At 39.2% G+C, this 26,535-nt stretch overlaps 1 long non-coding RNA gene across 1 annotated transcript; it reads right to left on the reverse strand.

The window, feature by feature from the left end:
- Positions 1-25,290, reverse strand: LOC143714074 (uncharacterized). The gene is made up of 3 exons (XR_013195399.1): positions 25,168-25,290; positions 23,097-23,694; positions 1-2,898 (listed from the first exon to the last, which is right to left on the reverse strand). It is a non-coding gene; the product is annotated as an uncharacterized LOC143714074 (long non-coding RNA).
- Positions 25,291-26,535: the final 1,245 nt, after the last annotated feature.

The raw sequence follows: 26,535 nt of genomic DNA on the forward strand, positions 1-26,535 counted from the left end.
TTCTTTTTTTTTTATATAAATGAAATTGTTATTGTTGTTTTTATTAAGGTTAATAGTCAGCTGTCACTGTGCCAGTGTTGACCCATCCCTACTCATTAACAATACTAGTAAAAAATGCTGGGTTGTTTCAACCCATGTTTGGGTCAAATATGGACAAACCCAACCATAGGGTTTAAAAAAAATGAAAAAATTTAAACCAATGGTTGGGTTTGTCAATATTTGACCCAAACATGGGTTGAAACAACCAGGCATTTGTTTAGAGCGTAGATTTAACATTTATATGCTCTCAAACAACAAATGCATCAGGAGGGGAAATATGAAAGTTCTGAAGTACACTACTTTGCTAGGCACTGACATCACGAGATGCCGTATTTTCAAACCTCCCGGAAAAATCAGCAGGAGATTCCACATTCTCACATGCCTAACCGAAAACACTGCTTTGATGTGAGAATCCACAATGTGCTTCTGTTTCAGTGTAATACTTTAATATTTAATAGGCTGTGTCTATAGAGTCCTTGCGCTGGGTGACTGCTCTTCAAACGCTGGGACTTTATGAAAGTGCTCCGAATAAGCGGGTCCCCCTCATCTCCTCCTCCGTCTCATTATTTTCCAGCCTTTCATTTCTCCTCCCTCTTTTCCTCCCTCTGACAGGCAAACCCATTTGAGGCCGCCTCTACATTCTACAACCATAGCGAGCTTGTTTCTGCCTGTGCGGAGGCCTAGGAATGGACACACATTCTCACACACGTCTCAGTTTCAGCACTCTATATTCAGGACCTCCCAAGAGCAAACACGTCCCTACTGTTCATATAGACAGCCAGCAGCGAGCACAAAGCTTTCAAAACGGCTCCACACACCCCAAAATATGCTTTGTTTAGTTCGAAACAGTCAGCACACACAGGATGAGATGCAGTTACCCACGGGCCCAAACACTTTTCTGTTCTCTGTGCATGTGTGCGTGTGCGGTGTCTCTCTCTCTCACACATTTGTCAAAAACAGGAAACCATAAGGGTTGTTGGCCTGGTTTCTTTTCTGCCACTAAGCAAAAGCATTAAAGTTGTTTTTTATGGGGCAAAATCCTCATTCCCTTAGACTACATTCCCTTAGTTTCATTCGTCCATAACTCAGTCTCTTGCTCACACCAACACAGCCCAATCTGTCTTTTTCCACTCCCTTCATTTCGACAGCCATCCATTTCTAAGCCACTGTTCCCCTCTCTCCGTGTCCCACAGCTGGAGGTGAAATCATTAGTGCCCCCGCTCCCCCTTTCCTCTTCCTCCCTCTCTTTCTCTCTCACAAACACATTATCCCTTCTTCCTCTCCCGCCACCCGCTCGCATACCTCCCCCTCCCCCTTTCCCTCCCTCACAGAGTCGGGTCCGCCCCCAGAGGCCGTTGTGGCCAATCACAGAGCTTCAGTCAGCTAGCCCTCCTCCTCCCTTTGACTGTAAACACCGTGGAGTAAAACAGGGCAGGAACTGCCTTTTGTTTTTTGCACCATCTACCCTCCCTCTCGCTCTTGATTTTAAAAGGCCAGCAAAGACACAACATCACATTTCCAAACATGTACGAGAACAGTTCTTTGAATGAATGATTCAAATAGTTTGAGAATGAAAAACCAGCAACAGTCTTGGTACAAAATAAGCCACATACAGTGACCCCAAAAAGTATTTGGACACTTACAGCTGAATTGTGTAATCTAAAATATTTTCTCTCATAATCACTTAAAATGCAGAGACAATTAGCAATCCAAGTTGACTTCCTCAAAAAGTGGTTCTGTGCCATCAAAACAATGTTCTGTTTTTTTGACTGTAGTTTATAAAATGGTTAATTGTTCATATTCATTAATAAGGATATCAATAATCATTTTTAGTACACTACTTTTCAACAGTTTGGGGTCAGTAAGATATTTAAATGTTTTGAAAGAAGTCTCAACAAAACTGCATTTATTTGATCAAAAATATTCTATTTTGAAATATTCTAAAACGCAATTTACTCCTGTGATGGACAAGCTACATTTCATTACTCCAGTCTTCAGTGTCACATGACCCTTCAGAATCATTCTAGTATGCTGATACGGTGTTCTAGAAACATTTCTTATCAATGCTGATTTTTTTCAAGATTTTTTGTTTAACAGAACAGCATTTACAACCTTTTGTAACTTGTATTATTAACTGCCAATTTTTTTTATCAATTTAATACCTTCATGCTGAATAAAAGGAATAATTTAATCTTACTGACCCCAAAATTTTCAATGTTATATGTAGAAATGAATGCAATCCAATAACTGACATTAAGTACATTTAATAAAACAATTCTAAACAAACATTTCATTATTTTTTTATAAAATATTATCGGCAAACGTTTAAATGCACATTGTCATATTAACAGTTACCAGTAAGGAACTACGCTGATTTAAAATCTCATGAGCCTAAAGTACAACACAACAAAATAAGCTAGGAGGAGTATATGTTTGAATCACTAAAATGAACTGACTCACAAGAGTCACTAGTTCAAGAATTAGACTACACCTGGTTTTTCACAACTTGCCTTTGTCTCTTCACATTAGTCAGGGTAGGAGAAAGTATTTTAACATTGAAAAAATAGTTTATATAAGCAATGTTTTACCAGATAAAACTTCACAAAACCACATACTGACAAATACAAAAATTAGAGCTAAATTGTTCAATTAAAATGGAGACTATTTAAATTGACAAATAGCCAAGACATTGCAGTCATGGGCATTTCATTTGTAGCACCTTGAGTACTACTGCTAAATGCTCTGCAAAAGTCAATGTTAAACATGAAGAACTTGGCTGAATGTAGTGATGTCTTACCTTGTCAGTGGCGTCTGCACATGCATGCTCTGAATGATAGTGGTATACTCCTCCCATTGCACCTAGAGACAGCACAAGAACAGTTAACTCAACAGCCAAGTGTATTGAAGCAGCTAAAACACTATAACCATGTGACGCAGCATAATTATTTACAGCTTGTATGCAATGTTTGGCAGTCAACAGTTTCAACAGGCCCAAAAACAGACTCTTGATCCAGCAGCTTTACAGGATATCAGCAGCATGTTGAGACATCTGGGCAATTCTTTAATCTTGCCTGGTGTGTCATTACAATAAACGTAACCACAATCACCATCATATAATCACATTCACACAACCAAAATTATCTCTATACTGTTTAATGCTACAGTATAAGCTCCTGTAATACAATTGCTGTTTGTAAAGGATAAACTGTATTTACTTGGGTCAGTCTTGCTAATTAAACGATAAAAGGTGCTCTGATGACGACGACATGTTATTGTTGTGATGGGAGGGGGGGGGGGGGGAGAGAGAGAGAGAGAGAGAGAGAGAGAGAGAGAGAGAGAGAGAGAGAGAGAGAGAGAGAGAGAGAGAGAGAGAGAGAGAGAGAGAGAGAGAGAGAGAGAGAGAGAGAGAGAGAGAGAGGATTATAGTATGGTGCTTTTATGACAATACATCCAAAGCCTTTTGTTTTCTTAGGGTCTTTGTTTTTGAGTTTCAAATTTTTTTTTTTTGCCTGTCTGTGTTTGTTTGCGTGTTTCCAGTGTCTCTGTGAACGTTTCATCAGACGAGCACAGGATTACCCTTGAACAATCCATAAAATAAAAAAACCTCTCTCCAAGGACAAGGACGCTTGTGTGTATGAGCGAGGAGTGTGTGAAGTGCCCACAAAAAAGCTTTTTATTTGAACTCCTGCTTCTATTTTTTTCTGTCACCATAAGTTTTTTTTAGTCTCTTTTCTCTCAATGACAGAGCGAGTGAGAAGCAAGGAGTGATTGACGACACCGAGATAACAGGGTGAGACAGAGGGAGCGAGAGAGATGTATACCTAGGAATGAGGAGGATATTGACACCATATCATGCACTACACAAACAACCAATTAATCCATCCAAAGAGAGACTGTCTAGTTTATCGAGAGTTTAAATTTGGAATATTTTTAGCAGTGGTGCAGTAAAAGGAATGAATTAATTACTGAAAGAGTTTTAGTGTCCTGATAGCATGATGTACACTTTAGTGTGATACTAGTCTCAAAGCAACTGGAGGCAAGCTTAAAAGTTCCAGCCCCATTAAAACATGGCAATCATGGCTGCTTATTTGTAAGATTCACCATCTAAATAATTAAATAAAAAATAAGCTAAGAATAATAATAAATATTAATATAAAATATTAAAAAACATTACATACAAAAACATTAATACATTGTTTATACAGCATCTTTCGCAAGGTCACATTTCTTCGGAGCCCCTAAAGCGACATGTGATTGGCAAATTAGTTGGGAGGAAAACAATTATAATGTTTCAATGTTTTTGCTTTCGCCCGCAAAAACCTTTGTGTTCCCAATGAGAAACTTTGCGATCGCACATAAAGAACTCAAAAGGTTTGCGAGCAAACTTAAATTTTTTCGGAGGAATGCAAAACATTTGCAAAAGAACGCAAAAGCATTGACTTAATTTTTACTTCATATTTTCTTCCATTACCATGTCCCTTTAGGGGCTTCGTACATTACAGAATAATAGTAATAATAGTAGTAATAATAATAATAATAAAAGAATCAAAAAATTTAAAACGCATCAAAATCTGCAAACATTCTTAAACAAGTAGGAACGTTTTTTCATGCTGACAGAATCATGTTTCGAGTGACAAACAATAAAATATCTGACAGACTTACAAATTTCTTGCGGAGTAATGATGATTTCAGTTTCTCAATATTTAAAGCCCTCTGTAGTCATACAAGCCGTTGCCATGGGCAACCTAAATATCTATAAAACAAAGCAGCATAAAAATTTGTTTTTTCAAAGCAAAGCAATAAACTCTGCAGCATTTACAAAGTTTGTAGCACAGCATCTCACTGCTCCAGCTCGTTTCATTTGTGAAAATTTATGTAAATAAATCATTTATTTATCATATAAACATCTAATTATTTCATTTTCTTTGCAAATACACAGCTAAAATAAATCTCAATATTTTGCGCTGGCCAGTCAAAATAAAGCCCTAATACAAAAGGTCGCTGAATAAAACTGGAGAGATAAAGACCGTTTCAGTCAGAATCATTCATAACTTGCTTCTGAAGTCTGACTGCGCTGTTTGTGTGTAACATTTCCAGTGGTTGTTCTGTTCAACTGTAGCAACATTGACGCTTTTTCAGTCCACAGTAACAGGACAAACTCATCGATGACATGTTGTGAGGATACAAGGGGTACATGGCACCAAATGACCAGTACACCCACTTTTGCGATGATAATGAAGGGAAAGGCAAGAAGGGGAAGCAGGGAAAGAGGAAGAGAAAGAGGCCCACAAAGGGAAAGACCAAGAATAAAATTTGCAAAAATTGCAAGACACTCTGCAGAAGACAGAGGGACACAGCCTGGGACAGAGTCAATTATTAATTTTTAAAAGGACATATCAATAGAGGGAGCAACAAACATTATACACCTCTGACTAACACGCAATAATGCAGCACTGTACCAATACAATCACGGGTCTCTATCGTGCATTTCACCCAAATTTAAATCGCAATCATTATACTGATGTATCCTGATGCACTTGAAGCATGATATGTAACTTATATGAGGTAGTTGGTGGTGAGAGCCATAAAGTGAATACTAAATTAGAAATTAATAAAATTACATAATATTTATGTAAAGATTCATGAAACATTTCTTATTATTATCAATGTTGAACATTTTCATGCTACTTAATATTTTTGTGGAGAGCCATTTTTCAGGATTATTTGATTAATAAAAAGTTCAAAAGAATAGCAGAAATAGTTGTTTTGCAATTTTTTTTTTTAATTGCAGTAAAATACAGTTAGATTTTTTGTTTTAAAATCGACAGCTACAATGCATGCTAGATGACGATACATTTAAACATCATCTTTATTTTGATGGTCTCAGTTTGGATTGTGCCGTCACTGTCATCTGCGAGGCTCAGATGATCATGCAGTTCAACTTAATCAGCAGATGGCCAGTAACTTGATGCAACTGCAACATGGCTTATTTATTTGTTAAAGCCAATTTTTACATGCATCTGGTGCACACAGATCGTTCATTCTGGACCTCATTTCGAGAGGATATTCCTGGTGTCATTGTGGGGGAAGGGGCTCACAAGGTGTCCTGACTAATGTTATGGGAAGGAAGGAGATCCAGGGAAAATGAAGAGTGAGAGAGGGAGGGAGAGAGAGAGAGAGAGAGAGAGAGAGATACAGGGGACTGAGGCTTCCCCCTCTTGACTACTATCGATTTTTCTCTGAGCTCCAGAGTGCATCAGCTTTATCTGTCCATTCCTGCTCCTCCTTTCCCTCCTGAGCCCATCTATCCATCGTTAGCTTCTACTGTCACACGATTCCTTGCTCCTCTCTCACCCCCTAAACACTACAAAAACCGGCATATCTCCACCTCTACATTGTGGAGCAGTGACATTACTCTCCAGAAAACATTGACATTCATGAAGTTCCTCTGCTGAAGCACTTTGCATATGAAATTTAAAAAGGGCTACAAACAGACCTAGGAAAATAAAAGAGCGAGAGAGAGAGAGAGCGCGAGAGCGAGAGAATCTAATGTTGCCTCATTACTTCTAATTTCTGAGATCAATTAAAAAAATTGTAAATAACATTGTTATTTTAGTAATATGCATATACTATAGTTTAAATAGTTATTTTTTTAATATTATATTACTATTTAGGTTTAATTAATTTTTTTTATTTTAGTTTTAGTTTATTCATTTAAAAACCCTCAAGTTGTTAAAAACCTGTATCAATTTCTTTCTTCTGCTGAACACAAAATAAGATATTTTGAAGAATTTGGGTAACAAAACAGTTGAAGACCCCATTCACTTCCATAGTATGGAGGGGGGCGGGGGCGGGGATTTCAGCTTTATTACAAGAAACAGAAATATTTTAATATTCTTTAATTACTTTTAATTAAGATTTAATTATTGTTTTATTATTATTGGGAGGAAAGGGACAGATGGAGAGCTACAGTTTGTCTTTTAAAAACCAACAGCCACAAGAAAAGAAAAAAAAAGAGGAAGGAAGGTCAGAGTTGGAAAAGTTGAGGGGAGAGAGAGAGAGAAAGGAGTTTAAATGAGCGAGTTCAAGAGTGTGACAGAACATGAGGGAGAGAGAGAAAGATTTGGCTAATGTTTCTCAGCTTGGTTCAGCTTTCCCTCTCACCCCTCTCAGTTCTCCAACACACAAAGAAAGGGACGCCAGAAAGACGCACACATCCACTCCCTCTCTTTCTCTTTCTCTCACTCTCTCTTAACATGTAGTCTACCGATCTCAACAAATCTTCCACAGCCCACTCAAACACCCTTTGCTTTAGTTTGTCTTTTCTCAGTCTTTCTCTTCTTCAGACATGCATAGAGATGGCTCAAGCTTGCCCGACAGAGACAAAACTGGTAAGCCCCAATCTTTTCCCCTGCACCGAGCCTCTTGGTTAACCTGGGAAAAGATAGCATCTAGCAAATTTAACTCTTTGGCCGGCTTAAATCCCATTTACAGTAATAGGCTCTACAGAGTGACGCTGAGCCTAGGCTGGGACTAAAGTGGAGTCTTGGTGCAGACTGACGTCAGATGTGAGATTTACACACAGACGAGAGGTCAATGCGGTTTGAGGGAAGCCACACTTATGCTTTGGTCTCCAACAAACACAAAGACCTGAGCACAGGATAGAGCTCCTAAAAGACTGACACTGGAATGGTGTCCCACAATGCCATTTGTTCCCGAGTGGATTCTGCTTTGATGAACACTGGGCAAGTCGAACATGGAGTCAAGTCCTGATTTGCACCCATTCAGTAATGACAATGGATCAAGAGTCTGGATTGACTTTATTTACAGACAATTGACACTAACTATGCAAAGAAAAATAAAGTAAATTGGGTAAACATACACTCACCTAAAGAATTATTAGGAACACCATACTAATACTGTGTTTGACCCCCTTTCACCTTCAGAACTGCCTTAATTCTACGTGGCATTGATTCAACAAGGTGCTGAAAGCATTCTTTAGAAATGTTGGCCCATATTGATAGGATAGCATCTTGCAGTTGATGGAGATTTTTGGGATGCACATCCAGGGCACGAAGCTCCCGTTCCACCACATCCCAAAGATGCTCTGTGGGGTTGAGATCTGGTGACTGTGGGGGCCATTTAAGTACAGTGAACCCATTGTCATGTTCAAGAAACCAATTTGAAATGATTCGAGCTCTGTGACATGGTGCATTATCCTGCTGGAAGTAGCCATCAGAGGATGGGTACATGGTGGCCATAAAGGGATGGACATGGTCAGAAACAATGTTCAGGTAGGCCTTGGCATTTAAACGATGCCCAATAAGCACTAAGGGGCCTAAAGTGTGCCAAGAAAACATCCCCCACACCATTACACCACCACCACCAGCCTGCACAGTGGTAACAAGGCATGATGGATCCATGTTCTCATTCTGTTTACGCCAAATTCTGACTTTACCATCTGAATGTCTCAACAGAAATCAAGACTCATCAGACCAGACAACAGTCTTTTTTTTCCAGTCTTCAACGGTCCAATTTTTGTGAGCTCTTGCAAATTGTAGCCTCTTTTTCCTATTTTAGTGGAGATGAGTGGTACCTGGTGGGGTCTTCTGCTGTTGTAGCCCATCCGCCTCAAGGTTGTGCGTGTTGTGGCTTCACAAATGCTTTGCTGCATACCTAGGTTGTAACGAGTGATCAGTCAAAGTTGCTCTTCTATCAGCTTGAATCAGTCGGCCCATTCTCCTCTGACCTCTGGCATCAACAAGGCAACATTTTCCCTTTTCACACCATTCTTTGTAAACCCTAGAAATGGTTGTGCATGAAAATCCCAGTAACTGAGCAGATTGTGAGATTCTCGGACCGGCCCGTCTGGCACCAACAACCCTGCCACGCTCAAAATTGCTTAAATCACCTTTTTTTCCCGTTCTGACATTCAGTTTGGAGTTCAGGAGATTGTCTTTTACCAGGACCACACCCCTAAATGCATTGAAGCAACTGCCATGTGATTGGTTGATTAGATAATGAACCGGTGTTCCTAATAATCCTTTAGGTGAGTGTACATTAGGGCTGGGCGATATGGCCTTTTATAAATACCGCGATATTTTTAGGCCATGTCACGATACGCGATATATATATCTCGATATTTTGCCTTAGCCTTGAATTAAAACTTTGATGCATACAATCACACCAGTATGATGATTCTATATGTCTACATTAAAACATTCTTGTTCAAACTGTATAATCCATAAATAATAATCCACCCGCCAACCACCCATATTCTTTGATTTAGATATCTGCATCTGATCATCACATTACAATTATTCAATTAAGCATGATAATATGTAATAATGGTAACATATCACACAATTAACATTTATTTAAATTAAAAGTTCTTCTTTTGGCAAAATTACATTTTCTTTATAGCCTAAACAGAGGCTTTACTCCCTTTAAACTTATTGTCAATGTTTCATTTTTGAAAACACTCTTATCAGAAAAAATTTTTGTACCTTTATAAAGGGCATTTTCCCCCTAATTTTATTTAATGTATGCTCTAAATTTCATTTCAAATTCTTACATTTTATCAATACATTCAATTAAAATAATAAGACAGGCTGTTACCAATCAAATTAAATAATTTACATTGAAAAATTATAACTGTATTAAATGAGATTATGAGATTGTTTTGAAAATTTTTTGAATATACAAATAAGGAATGTTGAAAAGAATGATATTTTGAAACTAAACCGCCAGTAGGAGGCGGCAGGCGGCCGTCTTAATGAGCGAGTCATTGAGTCATTAATGTAAACGATTCGTTCAAACGGCTGATTGATTCAGAATGAGGCGGTTTAATAATGGGCAATTGAATCTTTGACTCAAGCGATTAACTGTTAGTTCAAAACGCTGAATGATTCAGTAATGAATCATGGATGAGTGTTGCTGTGAGACGCGATATGGTTCTGTTGTTTGGAACTATTTTCGCTGCTAAAACAGAACAAAAACAGTCTAAAAATGTAAGTAACTTAATTTTAACTATTTGTTTATTGAACTGTTATGAAATTAATATCTCGGTTTCAATCGTGATGGCATTCAGGAAAACAGCACTCTGGTCGTGTGTAGCCTATATATTGTTTCTTAACTATAATTAATGTTATAAATAACTGCGCGAGACTCAACAGCGCAACTTAGTTACCGTCCGTACATTAGGTAACATGATGGGAGTTCCGTGTCTTTATTACACTCATTTAGCTGTCATCCACCCTCGATTGAATGGAATGTTTTTATTACTCGGCCCGCTCGACCCGCGGATTATGATCCGTCCAGCACTATCGGCAAACTACACGGTTAGAGAATGGACACAAGCGGGAATCGCGACAGAATTGTCACGGTGGAAAAAGTGTATATGAGCACGTGACTGTCTGTCCGAGTTTTGTCGAGAGGCGGAGGCGGCCCGAAATTTGACGGAGGCGGCCGCCTCATAATTGTCGATGCAGGAAAAACCCTGAAGGTAATCATTATGCTTGCGCTTTGATGCTGGACAGGACAGGGGGGGGGGGGGGGGGGACAAAGGAAAAAAAATGTCCGCGAGTTTCAGGATATAGTAATTTTCTACATCGCACGCACTACAAGCCGCGATATATCGAGTATATTCGATATATATTGCCCAGCCCTAGTGTACATACATATATATATATATATATATATATATATATATATATAAAAATATAATAAATAAATAATCAGAATTATTCGGAATATTCTTATGCGGCATATTCTTATGACAATATTTTTTTAATAGAGTCCACTTTAAGTAAATGTAAAAAACTTAAAAGTTTTTAAGAGACATTTTCCAGAAAAATGTTGGCAGTCCAGAAAAAGTCGTAATTAAGTTTGAGACCATTTTAACCCACTCTCTGCCTCTTATAATTAAACAAGCCATTGTTGCTACTGTACCTTTAACATCTTCTATATGAAAATGAGTTATTATGAAATGATTGAAATGATTGGGCAACCAGTGCATACTGCTGTAATTCATGCTGAACTTGCTCAATAATAGTTGCTAAATGTGCCTTGATGTTAATATGCTCATGGTTGAGACAATGATGACTAGGGCTGGGTATCGTAACAAAATTTTCGATACCGATTACTTGACTTCGATACTGGTTCCTGAACGATACTTTTTTCGATACCAATTTTATTAATATAACATTACCTAAAAAAAAAAAAAATTTATTTGTTCAGTTTGTTGACTTTTTTACACTCATATTTTGAGTCTGTAAAAAAGCACCAATGCTAAAGTTTTCTATGTTTCCTAATCATTTAACAACATGTATTCTTTGCTTCAGTGAGCTCATTGTTTCTGCCTTAACTTAATGCATTGTTTAACAATGAAACTGAATGAAAATTAATTGAAATGCATTACACACAGTCACCCCTGATAACAGATCACTCTAAATTCATTGTAATTTAGACACATGCATTTTCTGTAAAGCTCCTTTGAAACGATATGTATTGTGAAAATGCAACACAAATAAATGTGAATTGAATTAAATATAGGCTACTTGGGTGCGGGATATATGCCTCGCGCTCAGCACACATGAAGCTTGCGCAAAGCACTGGCAAAAGTAGCCTAATGATTACGGATGTGTCGGGAAACGATAGCAAGGAGATATTTTAATTGTTTATTAATGAAAAAGTGTTTACTAAACATGTTGGCTGCAAAGATGATTATTGCGAATTTGCGATGCTGACTCGTCAATACTGCAGTAGTGAACCAGCGCGCGACTATATGGATTAGGTAATCAAACTATTTATTTCTAATTGTTTCATTTAAAAGTAGACATATTTTGAAAATATATAGAACTATTTCTTATGTCTGTGAGGCAAATATCCTATATGCTGAGTTTTGGTTATGTGACGCGCTCCAGTTCTTGTAGTCGAAGGCTGATAAACTTTCTACCCTCGAGTGTATTCTGTGCGCTTTTAAGTGCCTTATCAGATTTACCGTGTTAGCGGTCTTGGCAGCAATTATCTTGTCGAAAATATTTGATCGTGTGCTTATGGCATTGAGTCGGGTACATAGGTACACTTTTGATCATTTCCACATATTTTCTATCTATCTGGGTTGGACGCTTACACACACACACACGACGAGCCACGTCTCTTGGCAGCCGCGTAAACTAGTGTTTTTCCGCCACAGCCAATCATGCTGCATGTTTATTGTTACACTGACGTTGACGAGATTAACCACTTAGGTACCGAAACTTGGTACCGAAAAACAAGACATGTTTCGAAACTCGGTAGTATCGAGGCAATTCGGTCGGTACCTAAAAAGTACCGAACTCTGTACCCAGCCCTAATGATGACTTTTCAATGACCCATTTCTGCAGTTAATGTTCAGAAACTATCTTGGTGGTCTAGAGTGGGAGCTTATGCATAGTTCAATCTTATTTCAAAATGGCAAGGGAAATACTGTTCAGAAACAATTTGATCAAAAGAATCGTGAACAGATTCATTAAGTAAAGTCAATATTCATATTTCTAGCATTACGGACTAGGCTTATAGGTTTGCTGACAGGCCTGCTGGTCGATACTCGCGTCCAGATACAAAGTGGCGAGTAGAGTCCTCAAAACGGAACTGTTGAAGAGGTTGCCTGGAGACGGACAAAAGCAGCCAAAACAAACAGACTCTTTTGTTATGAAAGTGGAGTGTGAGAGTAAGTTTTTCAGAGAGTAACACAATAAGAGTGTATATGAGAGCTTTACTGCCCTGAACACCAAATTCATGGATGAGATTTAGTCATTCATCGTTCCCAACCCCATGGTTTCCCTCATATTCATCTGACAACACGTGAGATAACGAAAAAACTCAACTCCTGTCTATCTGTAGCTCAAAGCCTGAGACACTACTGATTGCATGAACAGACAGAAGTACTAATACTAGAGACTGTTACTTTTTTAGTTTGATGTTTTTTAGGGGTGTAACGATTCATTCGTTTTCTCGATGCATCGATTACAAATACTGACGATGCATGCATCGATCTTGAAACGTGTATTTCGAATCGTGAATCGTTTATTTCGGTCAATATTCGATTTAAAATGCTAAGAATCGAATAATTTGCGATTCTATATCGATTGAGTGCTTTAAAACATATAAACATTAAATGACTACATGCGTCAATTGAGGCGTTGTGCGGCGTCATTTCGTGTCCTCATAGCTCTCACATACTCGCTGCACTCTTACCATCTTTCACTGGATTTCGCTCGCGCTCGGTCCCATATAGCTCTCATCTACAGATTTTTGAGCAGTCCATGTTTGAGCTCTCCTCAGGACAGCCATTGGTGTTCACATGAGCAGATGACGCTCTCTATCGAGAAAGCAAGCCATTGATAAAGCTGCCATATCATTGCGCGGGCACTGCTATGAAAAAACGCGCTCGTTGCGTGGAAACGTCACCGTTATTTTCTTTAAGATAAGATACTGAAGTTTTACGGAAATGGGTCATACCCGTCCTGAGCAGTTAAAGTAAAACCCCACTTATTCAAGGGTGCGCATTTATTACATGGAAAGAGAAAACGTATAATAGGTGTCTAAAATGCACACGCTTCCGATTAATCATGAATGATGAATGAAATGTAACTTAATGTCGTTAAACTGAACTGATGAAATTACAACATTAATTACACTGAAATAAGAGCGCGTGGTTTATCCATCAATCAGATGCGCATTAAAGTTGCATTCGTAATCGTTACTATAGCACAAGTAGACACCCGGCGCGTTTTCTTTCAGAACCACAAGGAAAATGTTCAGTCGGATAAAGAGAACAAAGAGTAGCTATTCCATGAGGAAACGTTAGTTAAGGTTTAGTTGGGAAAGTTCATAATATTTTTAGTCTCACAATGGAAGGATGTATAATGTACCAGGGAACACTTTAAGGTTGTGTTCCTACAAAATAGTTAGCATGATGAACTAACTATACTTTTAAAGCCTTTTTAAATCTTGGTTTAAATTTTTTCGAAAGCTAATTTATAGGCTTTGGAAATATTTTTTATAATAGATTCATTAAAAACTAACATGAACTAACGATAACAATAGACAAAATGTCGGTAATTTTTTCCCACTCTGACCCCCGAAGGCAGCTGTATAATTCACACCCTGACTAAGACCCATTGGGGCAAGCATTTAAATAATCCTATGAATGCATATAAAAAAAAATAAGAATCGAATTATTCGAATCGCATTGAATTTTTATGTGAATCGCATCAAATCGAATCTTTCTGAATTTGCAAAAATCGTTCTTGAACCGAAAACCTATGGATCATGAATCGATTCGCTGCCTACCCAAAGATTCACAGCCCTAATGTTTTTACATTCAAAATAAAATGACATTTTTGTAGAAAAAAAAATATATTGCACAGAGCAAATTTTAAACCAATTATCCAATATTTTGAAATACATCAAACTTTTACAGGATTTTTTACAAACTTCTTGTACTAAAAGCATTAATTAATTGTTAATGTCTTGTTACTTTTTTTCTCACCTTATCTCAAAAAAGGTTTAGGCTATTTTGGTTTAGGCTTTCTATAAAACAGGTGTCATGGTGGTACACTACTGTATTTTCGCGCAACTGGAACCCTGTATTGATCCATCCCCATTTAGTACCAGTTTTATAACATCTAGTTCAGTTTAGACTTCAAGAAAATAAGTGAATGCTCCCACATACAGAATGTTTGGCTTTCTGACAGCTGGCTGTCTGTACAAGATGAATCCAGCCAAATTCCAGCTGAATTCACACCCTTATTTCACTGGAGTGATGAAACAAGCTTCTTACTGCTGCGGTGAGGACAGTGTGTGTGTGTGTGTGTGTGTGTGTGTGTGTGTGTGTGTGTGTGTGTGTACGTACAGTATATATACACACACACACACACACACACACACACACACACACACACAGGTCCTTCTCAAAAAATTAGCATATTGTGATAAAGTTCATTATTTTCCATAATGTAATGATAAAAATTAAACTTTAATATATTTTAGATTCATTGCAGACCAACTGAAATATTTCAGTTCTTTTATTGTTTTAATACTGATGATTTTGGCACACAGCTCATGAAACCCAAAATTCCTATCTCAAAAAATTAGCATATTTCATTCGACCAATAAAAGAAGTGTTTTTAATACAAAAAAAAAATCAACCTTCAAATAATTATGTTCAGTTATGCATTCAATACTTGGTCGGGAATCCTTTTGCATAAATGACTGCTTGAATGCGGCGTGGCATGGAGGCAATCAGCCTGTGGCACTGCTGAGGTGTTATGGAGGCCCAGGATGCTTCGATAGCTGCCTTAAGCTCATCCAGAGTGTTGGGTCTTGCGTCTCTCAACTTTCTCTTCACAATATCCCACAGATTCTCTATGGGGTTCAGGTCAGGAGAGTTGGCAGGCCAATTGAGCACAGTAATACCATGGTCAATAAACCATTTACCAGTGGTTTTGGCACTGTAAGCAGGTGCCAGGTCGTGCTGAAAAAAGAAATCTTCATCTCCATAAAGCTTTTCAGCAGATGGAAGCATGAAGTGCTCCAAAATCTCCTGATAGCTAGCTGCATTGACCCTGCCCTTGATAAAACACAGTGGACCAACACCAGCAGCTGCCCAGACCATCACTGACTGTGGGTACTTGACACTGGACTTCAGGCATTTTGGCATTTCCTTCTCCCTAGTCTTCCTCCAGACTCTGGCACCTTGATTTCCGAATGACATGCAAAATTTGCTTTCATCTGTAAAAAGTACTTTGGACCACTGGGCAACAGTCCAGGTCAGGCGCTTCTGCCTCTGTTTCTGGTTCAAAAGTGGCTTAACCTGGGGAATGCGGCACCTGTAGCCCATTTCCTGCACACGCCTGTGCACGGTGGCTCTGGATGTTTCTACTCCAGACTCGTCCACTGCTTCCGCAGGTCCCCCAAGGTCTGGAATCGGTCCTTCTCCACAATCTTCCTCAGGGTCCGGTCACCTCTTCTCGTGTTTTTTGCCACACTTTTTCCTTCCCACAGACTTCCCACTGAGGTGCCTTGATACAGCACTCTGGGAACAGCCTATTTGTTCAGAAATTTCTTTCTGTGTCTTACCCTCTTGCTTGATGGTGTCAATGATGGCCTTCTGGACAGCAGTCAGGTCGGCAGTCTTACCCATGATTGCGGTTTTGAGTAATGAAACAGGATGGGAGTTTTTAAGGGTGCTTTCACACTTGGTTTGATTGCCTGTTCCGAACCAGAGTTCGATTGCTCCCCCCTGCCCCCGATGGACTGTGTTCACATTATATTATTTGTATCCGAACTGTGGTAGGCTTGCGTCATCAAGCTGCAGCTGGCGCGTAATCGTGTTGCTTGGTAACCGGCGCCGCTATGAATGAAAAGACGTCAAAATGGATAGAATTGCTCGCTTCACATTTGTTCTTTTTTTTAACCTTTGGTTTTGTTTTCAAAGGAAACATACAGAAACACACTTGCGTCTGTCTGCCGCAAAAGTACTAAAATCGTTCCAAAGACAGCGGGCTGTCAGCTAGGGCTGTGCAAAAATATCGATACAGCTAACTATCGCGATATTTTTTTTCACGATAGTGTATCGATATTTTTTAAAAAAATATCCGAGTGTGTCTAAAAGAGCGCACGCACTCGGTCTCTCGCGCGCAGACACTGGTCTCTCTCGCGCGCAGACACTGGTCTCTCTCGTGCGCAGACACTGGTCTCTCTCGCGCGCAGACACCGGTATCCGTGACGCGTCCAGTTGTCTCACATATACGGCCAATGTCTCAGAAGTTAGCGGGAGTGATAAAATGGCGGAAATTTTAAAAACGCCTGCAGCTTTCAGAGCCGACGTGTGGAAGCACTTTGGTTTTAAAAGTAAGTAGGGCAGTAGAACTAGATAAAAACTTCTGATGGGCCTAAAGTTACTCAGGACCTGTAAAGTCACTCACATTGGATGCTTAAAATGTAATAATTTTTGAGTTCATGTACATTTACTTAATGCATTTTTTTTTTTTACAAGTTACAACATACTATTTTAGTTTTATAAATTTGGTTTACTTGGTGCACTTTATTTTTATATCATTTTTGTGGCATTTACATTTTTAGTTTTTAGTGATATGCACTTCATACATATCAGTGTGTTCACTGTTGTGACTGTACAATGCATATACCTTTGCGAATAAATTGGAATATACGTTTTTTTTTGTCTGCTGAGTTATCAATATAATGTGATGCACATACCTGAAAACCCCAGGTGGACCTTTTTTTTTTAACATTTTGGATTTAAAAAAAAATGCAATATGTATCGTATCGTGATATTTCGTATCATGACCCATGTATCGTGATATGTATCGTATCGTGAGGCCCTTGCCAATACCCAGCCCTACTGTCAGCCGAAGACAATTTATGCGGAGGCAAGCATTAATCATCTCTCTGCTTGCAGTGCGTCTATCCCGCTATTCGCCAAGGTAAGTACACACACACACACACGACTGTCCTGTCGACCACATTATACATTATACGTCATCAATAGCGGTTCGGTTCGATTGCGTTCATATCAGCAGCGAACCGTACCCCAGACCACCTTTTTAAGCGGACCCGAGTACGGTTCGCGGGTGCGCACCCGAGTTCGGAAGACAGCGTTCACATCATCCAAACTAACCGAACTCTGACGTCATTCGAACCCGGGTGCGCACCAAAAGTGCTAGTGTGAAAGCCCCCTAAAAGCCTCAGGAATCTTTTGCAGGTGTTTAGAGTTAATTAGCTCGTTTAGAGACCCTTTTCATGATATGCTCATTTCTAGAGATAGGAATTTTGGGTTTTCATTAGCTGTATGCCAAAATCATCAGTATTAAAACAATAAAAGACCTGAAATATTTCAGTTGGTGTGCAATGAATCAAAAATGTTAAAGTTTAATTTTTATGATTACATTATGGAAAATAAGGAACTTTATCACAATATGCTAATTTTTTTAGAAGGACCTGTATATATACACGTCATACACTTCAAAGGCTAATATCATAAATTAGTCTAAAAGTAGCTTATATTATTCAATCATGTCATTTATTTCAACCGCAAACCCATCCTCTCCCTCGTTCCACCTTCATTTTTTTCTCTTTCAACACACCTGGCACCTGTAAGCACTTCTGAGCATCTGTTCTGCTTTTTTGTCCACGCTTACTTCTCTCTGAAGATGGTGCCAGGTCAGTGCAGTAGAGGAGAGGAGAAAACCTCCAGCCTTCCTTTTAACACTCGTCCCTGTTCCTCTGTTCCTGGGCTGAAAGGAAACGGCCGTGCTTTCTGAATGGTTTATTGAGAGGTAGGGATGAGGGCTTGTGCTAATGCTCAAACTGCACTACTGGTTTAAATAATGATCGGTAGCGTAGTCCAATTAAAACAGCTTACTGACACTACAAAGCCCAGCGCTCCTCTCCTGCGCTGCACCTTGCCTGGTGAACAGCCCGCCTCGCAAATGTGTGTGCGCGTGCGACGCAGACCTACTCAAGGTGAAAACGGAAGAGTCCTTCAGGGACACCGGCTTGATTTTGAGCCCGCAGCAACAGTTGTCTTCATGTTAAGTGGAGTTCTGCAATGTTCTGATTTGGGCCCAAGTGTCTCATGGAGCTGAGTGCGCTAAAATAGAGCTGTTGTTCTACTACAGATCGGACCACAATACTAAAACCGGCAATGGACTCACAAAACAACCCACACTAGCTCTGGGGACCAGCTGGGCCCTCATAATACAAGCTTGGTCGGCCCTAAATGAGAGTCATGAAGCCTGATAAACAAGGGAAGACCATCTTAAGTGTGTCCTTTGAATTCGCAGGAGTTGAGACACTAAGATTATGTCTAGCTCTAAAACACTGTGACACTCTCCAACTTCACAGACCTACTGGCAGATTATCACAACCAATAGTAACAGTTAAAATAAACCACAGCCAATAGGACAGCAAATAAAATAAGTTCAGGCCTTCCCGCTTAGCTCTCTCCAGCACTTGAAATCTTTTCTAATATTAATGCGGATCCTAAAGCTCTTTCCTGATCATAATACTTCATTTGCCAGGGATATTCTTATGAGCATTTCTCGTTTGTAATGTCTCTCAGCGATCCTTTCTACAGTCTTTCATCAAATCTCCCTCTTGCTCGTTCTCTCTCCTCCACCTAATGCTGATTGGCTACACGTTTGTTGTTGTGTCTGGTTGTGTCAGTACGACCAACTTTCAAACAGTGTTTTTCGAATATTGCTTATCCTACCTTTTAGGGTATTTTCACACAAGTTCATTTGGAGCATTTGATTCAAAAGTTGGTGCATTTTCTTTTTACATTTGTCATGTTCATACATGAATCAATTGCACTCGGTTTTGCATTAAAACAACCAGAACGAGACCACCTTGAAGGCTGAAATATGTTGATAAGCGATAGGAGTGTTCAAAAGTTGATGGACATTTGGAGACTAAATCTGTGGGGCAGCACAGTTTCACCGTGAGGTAGTCCCCGTTTTGAAAGAACACTGAAAGGACTGAAAACACCCTAATTCACCAGTTATGTTTTTTTGCCGGATTAATTTTCCTACCTGTTTGAAAAGATTGAGTCAAGTGCTGTTTTATGACTCATCCATCACATCACACTTTCCCACCCTTTTGAATAATTTACAAAAGACTTTGATCATGTTGCCTGTACATGTGAATACACAACTCTGACCAACAACAGAAAGCTGCTCAATTTGAAAGAGACTTCTGTGTGCTTCAGTATCTCTTCGCCATGCAAGGGTTTTTTTTCCCCCCTCACAATTTTGCCAAATTCTTGCTATTGTGAACACACTAAGAAAAAAGAACCGTTCACTAAAAGGCTATTTTGGGGAACCCAAAATTATGGTTCTATGGCATCACTCAGCATTTGAAAATAGGAAACATTAATCTTTGATTGGAAGAGGTAGAAAGAACAGCTTTAGGGTTTTCGTGACAACCATATACTAAAATTACCTTCACATTTTCACATACAGACGATAACATTGTAAAAAACACTGTATTATGCATGCCAGGCCAGTAGTTGGCGATGTTACTTTGTAAAGATACACCACGCGCCTATAGACTGAACATGTTATAAGCATGCGCCAGGGATGTGACTGAGGAAATTTTCCCGCTTAATAAATGTGTGACAACACCGGTTATAACAGTATCACCGGGGGGAGGGACCTCTTTTGCACCTCGCTTTTAAATCGCTAATTTGGAAGTAAAATGCGCACGGCCGCTCGAATTATCGCCAATTTGAATGGAGCAACTACCTGAATGTTATTATTGAATGAATTAATTAATTAATATTCTTAATGAAAAAAAACAAAACCATGCACTGAGAAACTTGCTTAAATAGGCGCTTTTACATTTCGCTTTGAAACCAAATCTTCTGCCATCGTCTTGTCAGTCAAGAGTGAGGCGAAATGGGCGAAGTGAGGTGAAATCTGACTCTTGCTGCTGATCTGTGCTGCGACACTCGTTCGACTCATGCTCCATGGAGCATTCTCTAACTGAACTAAATTATTTTTATTACTATAAAAAAAATCTAACGACGTTGGGGGGGGCGGTGCCATGGTGGGCAAGTGAACAGACTAATCACAGCAAGCCTAGCATGCGCATATTCGCAAGACGCTACCGTCTTCACAATTACCCAAATTTTGTCGATTACCATGGACATGAAAACGGTGTTGTGTAAATGGCCCCTTAGATGCTTAATCCGTTTGATCACCTCTAACACATTCTCTGAATTTCTGTTAAGAGTCAGCAGAACTGAGCTCGGTCTGGACCGGCCCCAGGGGGGATTCTACACCCTTCAAATGATCTTGAACTGTCCACATGTACACACACACACGAGTGCATTCTCAAACACAGACACTCACAAGCCCACTAGAAATCCGTTTCTCTATTGATTTTATGGGACCTGATAGTCCCTTTTATTCCTCTCCGCTCAGCGCTTAGGATAATACTAAACACCTACAGCAGAAAAGGCCTCAGGAGGTCTAACATGGTTCCTCCTTCCATATGCATACATGTGCATTTACAGGCAAATAGGAGTTCGATGAGAGGATGAAATATGCAGGAGGGTAAATGGACAAGGAAAGTCAGTGTGAGAAAATGAAAGGGGGAATCGGGTGGACAAAAGAGATAAAGGGATGAGGAATGAGAGCGGGAGAGGCAAAGAGAGAGAGGGCGCTTCTGTATTGAGAGCAGATGGTGTTGAACTCAGGGGATTTCAGTGTGCCGAGCTTCTCTCATTATCAAAGCGGCCTATCTGATCTCAGTCAATATCACACACACACACGGCTACTGTATATCCAACTAGTCAATATCACATATACACTCTAAGGTAAAGTACCTCTTATTATCCATCCAGTTAATATTACATGCTCACCCTGAGATGCATTTAAATATCAGGACAAATCATAGGACAGAAAAGGAGTGAAGTCTTACTTCATTACAAACGGCCCCAAACAAAGCTTAGACACACATGTGCTAGACTAGTTGGTGCAATGACGGCAGCAGGCAGGCAAAGCAGGTTGCTTGACGCTCACTCCATCAGACAGGTATTTCCAGTCTGGGCTTTTTAGTAAAGTGTGTGTGCAGCGCAGCTCAGCCACAAAAAGCAACTGCCAGTAGGCAAACACACCTGAGCTTAAAGCGCAACACCTGAGATACTAAAATCCACCCCCTCCGCACATGCATGGTCATTTTTTTTAATCAAATTTTTTTTTTTTTTTACATGCTTATGTCATCAAAGCCCTGCTCCTGTATCGTAACAGTATACACGCGGTGGCTACATTAACTCTAGGTGCATTTGCTCCCACCAGCTTGTTGTCCATGTCAAAAAGGAAGTGCTGTGGCAGATTAAGCCCATCATGTAGCAGGAAATAAGATATGCCAGAGGCTTGAACACTTTATATTTTGGGATTTCCATTCGGCTATACAGAAATCGTAAAGCACCGTGATGCCGTTGGACAGACGGGGCAATCAGGTCAATTATTAACTTAAACCCTAAAGTCAGAGGGAACAATTGTCCTATACTATGAAGGAAAGCGCGGTGCTATTTTGGACCAGCAAATAACAACATTAGGCATCTAAAACAGAGGAGAATAGTCACAGCTTGTGTAATTGAATGAATGTATGTATGTCTTTCTAATTGCACGCCCTAATATGACAGAGTATCAAATCTGCCACTTAAGATGGACCATGAAGTGCTAAGAGTCAATAGGAATGCTTAGATCGGTGTGAGGCTCATCAGAACTTGTGCAAACATTAACGAGGAAATAAGGAGTGCAATTTGTTCTGTCTTCAGGAAAGACGCCCAATCATGACTCTTAATAGCACAAAGTCTGCAGAGTTCTTCATACTTGCTGACAAAGCTTTAACTCTTTTTATTAAAAGATTTTGAAGCACAACACCTAGTTTAAGACTGAAATGCCCTGCCTTACTGTATTAAGTAAAGGAGATCCATTTCATTTTCAACCCATTGACTTGCAGCTGTTTTAATTTTTTTTAATAAAAACATTGAATGGTTTTATTTTTAAAAGTGTTGATTATCATCACAACAAATATTGGAAATAATAATGATCACATAAATAAAATTACATCTATAAGGTTTGCTACGTCCCTGATAAAAAAAAAATATACCAGTAATTTTGTGAGATAGTGTTGAGTGGGTGTCATACAAGGTTGCATGGATGTGCACATAATGTACATTTGATATTAAATGCCATTTTGAAAACCCCATAAATATAGTGTTCAATCAGTCCAACAGAATTCCATACAACAACACTACACTAATTAAATGTAGTAAAGCCCATACCTTGATATCTTCACCCCCTATCCTGTCAGATGTGGTCAAATACAACTACAGTTGGATAGTTGGGCCCCGTAAACCATGTTACAAACAAATATGGGACATGATAGTGTTAGAAAAAAACTCATGTTTATTGTCCACCCTCAGGATGAAATGAGATCCATAACCCAAAATTAGACTGGAAGTTTAAAACCCATCTTACCTGCTCCGGAGTTTCTGTGCATTCCAGGCCCTGCGTGTCTGTGGGCGCCTGGGGAAAGCATGCTCCCGGGTGGGCGCAGGTTTTCCATGTGTCCATGAGCAGCTCCGAACTGCTGCTGCTGCTGCTGCTGCTGGTGGTGGTGCTGGTGGTGGCTTATTCCTCCAGCTGGACTTAATGCACCACCGCCACTCCCAGCATTACCGTTCGAGTTAGATAATCCACCGTGGTAAAATCCAGACCGCGAGCGTGATCGAGTCCTGGGTGGCTCCATAGTCACTGGATAGGAGTGATGATGATGATGATGGTGGTGGAAAGGGGAATTGGGAGGGGAATAAGACACCGCAGAGGAGCTCTCAAGCGCTCCAGAAAGTCTAATGCTGCCCAGGCTGTGGCCCCCCTCCGAACCCCGGTATTCCGCTGGCTGGGCCCCTGCGTCCTCGCATAAATCAGCACGCTTGGGAACGGGGTCCGGGGAACAGACGCGGGGCTCTCGAGTCGCTGAATGACCAGTAGTGGCGATTGGCATTTCCTTTCGGCTTATACGATTGCCCCTCTTCCTCCTCTCCAATTCCACGCCAGAAAACACAGATTAAAAACACTGTTTAAAACAAAAAACACACAGTTCAGTCATTAAAATGCTTACAAACATTAAGTTCAAAAACACTGTTTAAATATATCCATTAAAACATTTACAAAACTAAAACGTTTTATTACTACAACACTAAAATACCAGAGAGTTGCTAAAACATTTGAACAAACCAGAAACTTTTTTAAAAACATATTGGACTCATAAAACTTAAATTACATTTACAGTAAAAATTAAACAGTTTTGGATGCCAGAATTTCACAGTAAAACAATAGTGACATCACTAGAGTGTATTATTCACCGTATATTTATAGTTTCTAGCTACGTACGTGATTAAATTTTATAAATCAATATGTCGATTTGAGCTATTAAATAATTATATAAACATTACGCCAAAAAAAATACTAACTGATAAAAAACAAGTATTAAGTCACGAATAACAAACAAAAGTTAATTAGTTCAATCGATATTTAACTTTAAAACCTTAATACATTACAGAAAAATTACATGTATTACGTAGCTATTATAAAATCAATAGTTTTTCATCGTTTAAAGTAAAGTAATGGGACGATGCAATACTGAAGAACTGGAGATTGTTAAAACTGGTAACGTTAGATTAATACAATTTCTGGGGTTTAAAAGCCTCTTTTTGTTTTGGTAACTTAATTCCACCTAGACGTGTCCTACTAACTACATGCAAAACTATAATAAAAATATCAATAAAATGCCTTGTTGTCCCTTTAATGATATTTCAAGCATTTTAAAAACATTTTAGAAGCCAAACTTCCAAACCCACGCCAAGTCATACCAAAGGAAAAATACGAACTAAAAACAACACAAAAATATAGCTTATATATATGTGCTACAAGACACAGCGCGCACGTGCGTTCAGTTTATGCTAAATAAAGTAAGTAAATAAAAGTATACAAGTAAGAGGGAGCAGCTGGTTATCAGACACTTCCGTGAAGCGCTAGCGTTAGCTCCCAGCTACACAAAAAACACACAAATAAACATAATATTGCCTGTCTACCGCTCTTTTAACACACCTAACAGACAAATATACTCCATCACAACACGCCTTCCTCATCCACACAGTGTTTAATAACTGATTTGAATCACATTTAGAGTGAAGCCATGTAGATGTATTAGCTTACGTTAGCTGTGAACGTCGCGCTGGCTTTAGTCCACCATCTGCCTTTAGTCTCACAAAACTACAACAAATAAAGCCCCTGTCGTCCTTTAAAACCTCAGGGCCACATGTCCCATCCTGAACATTGGCTCATCGCTAATGAATCTACTTGGGTTGAGACAAACATTGATATTTATAAACTGTTTTGAGGCGATCCGTGAGAGGCGAAGCGTTTTAAAGTCCCTAATTATATTTACATCAGTGGAAAAAACGGTTAAAAGGGCTCTTTTTTTCCACTCCTCCCACTCAAACAAACGCATGTATATATTATCTATAAAATGAAAAGCGGAACTCACCCGGAGCTGAGTGGAGCTGTGCGTTATGAAGTGTTTTGGAGCTGATCTTTTGGCGTGGTGCTCCTCCGCTCAGACGGTGTCAGTGAGAAATAATGTGACAGACCATCAGCGCGATTTCACAGCTCCAGCACAGCAGACCTGAGAAGCTGAGCACAGAGCGTCGGTCCACGCACAAGATGATGTGGTAACAGAATGGCACTTACTGCTCTCTAACCCAAATTGTTCACAAACGAGGCCCATTTTACAATCCACAATTTCAAACTGAAAACAAAGAAAAACTCCAATACTTATAAAAGGGAAACCCTTTTAAAACAATGAAAAGACATAACTGCACTCTCACTTAAATGTATTATAGCCTATCCGACATTTCGGCAGACAAACAGCCTTTGTAAAGGTACAAAATGGTGTGCGTTTCCTTCAGCTATTGCTATATTTATGAATCATTAGATCTAACATATTTTTAGCAATGTGTGTTTAAGACTTGAATAATATACTCCAATAGGTAGGCCTTTATGCTACAAATTAAAGTGGTTCATAAAAATATTACTTATTTATTCTTAACCCGTTTAATCCCACCGATCACAATTGTGGCCGCATGGAAGCTCTAAAAATGGTGTTATTGGCTTTGGGCAAGAATTTCAACTTTTAAATGAAAAAATAGATTGTCTTTGATTAAAATCTCTTAATGTCATGTGACTAGTGTGAAAGGTCACATGACCAGATCACTTTACATCCTGCTTGCACATCTAGAAGATGTCTTCCTCAGAATACTACAAAAAGTAGTATGTGAAACATCTTAATTAACAGATAGAACTATCATATTTTGTACATTTATTCTTAAAGGGTCTACTGATATATTTTGGGAATTACACTCCTACATAAAAATTTTGCTCGTAAGACGTGTACATTTGTTAACGGTCACAAATTTTACCGGTAGTAACACAGTGCTTCAATTGAAAACACAGGTTTTGGCTGTTAATCCTACACCTAACAAAATTAGAAACGCAACAATTTTGTTTTTGCCCCCATTTTTCATGAGCTGAACATGAGAAGTGCTCACTAACACAGATTTACAGATTTGTCAACAATATTTGAGAGAAATAGGCCTTTTGTGTACATAGAAAATGTCTTAGATCTTTGAGTTCAGCTCATGAAAAAGGGGGGCAAAAACAAAAGTGTTGCGTTTATAATTTTGTTCAGTGTAGTTATCAGTATCTCTGAAACTATCAATGTGTTGGACCTTCTAGACGTACGTGACCCCCCACCCCACTCCCCAGAATTTGGGATTAAACGGGTTAAAGGGATAGATCCCCCAAAAATGAAAATTCTGTCAGTATTTACTCACCCTCATGTTGTTCCAACCCCGTA

This window comes from Siphateles boraxobius, unplaced genomic scaffold (assembly GCF_051911475.1).
Source record: "Siphateles boraxobius isolate OS27281-9 unplaced genomic scaffold, OSU_SipBor_1 53, whole genome shotgun sequence".
NCBI classification, from domain to species: Eukaryota; Metazoa; Chordata; class Actinopteri; order Cypriniformes; family Leuciscidae; genus Siphateles; species Siphateles boraxobius.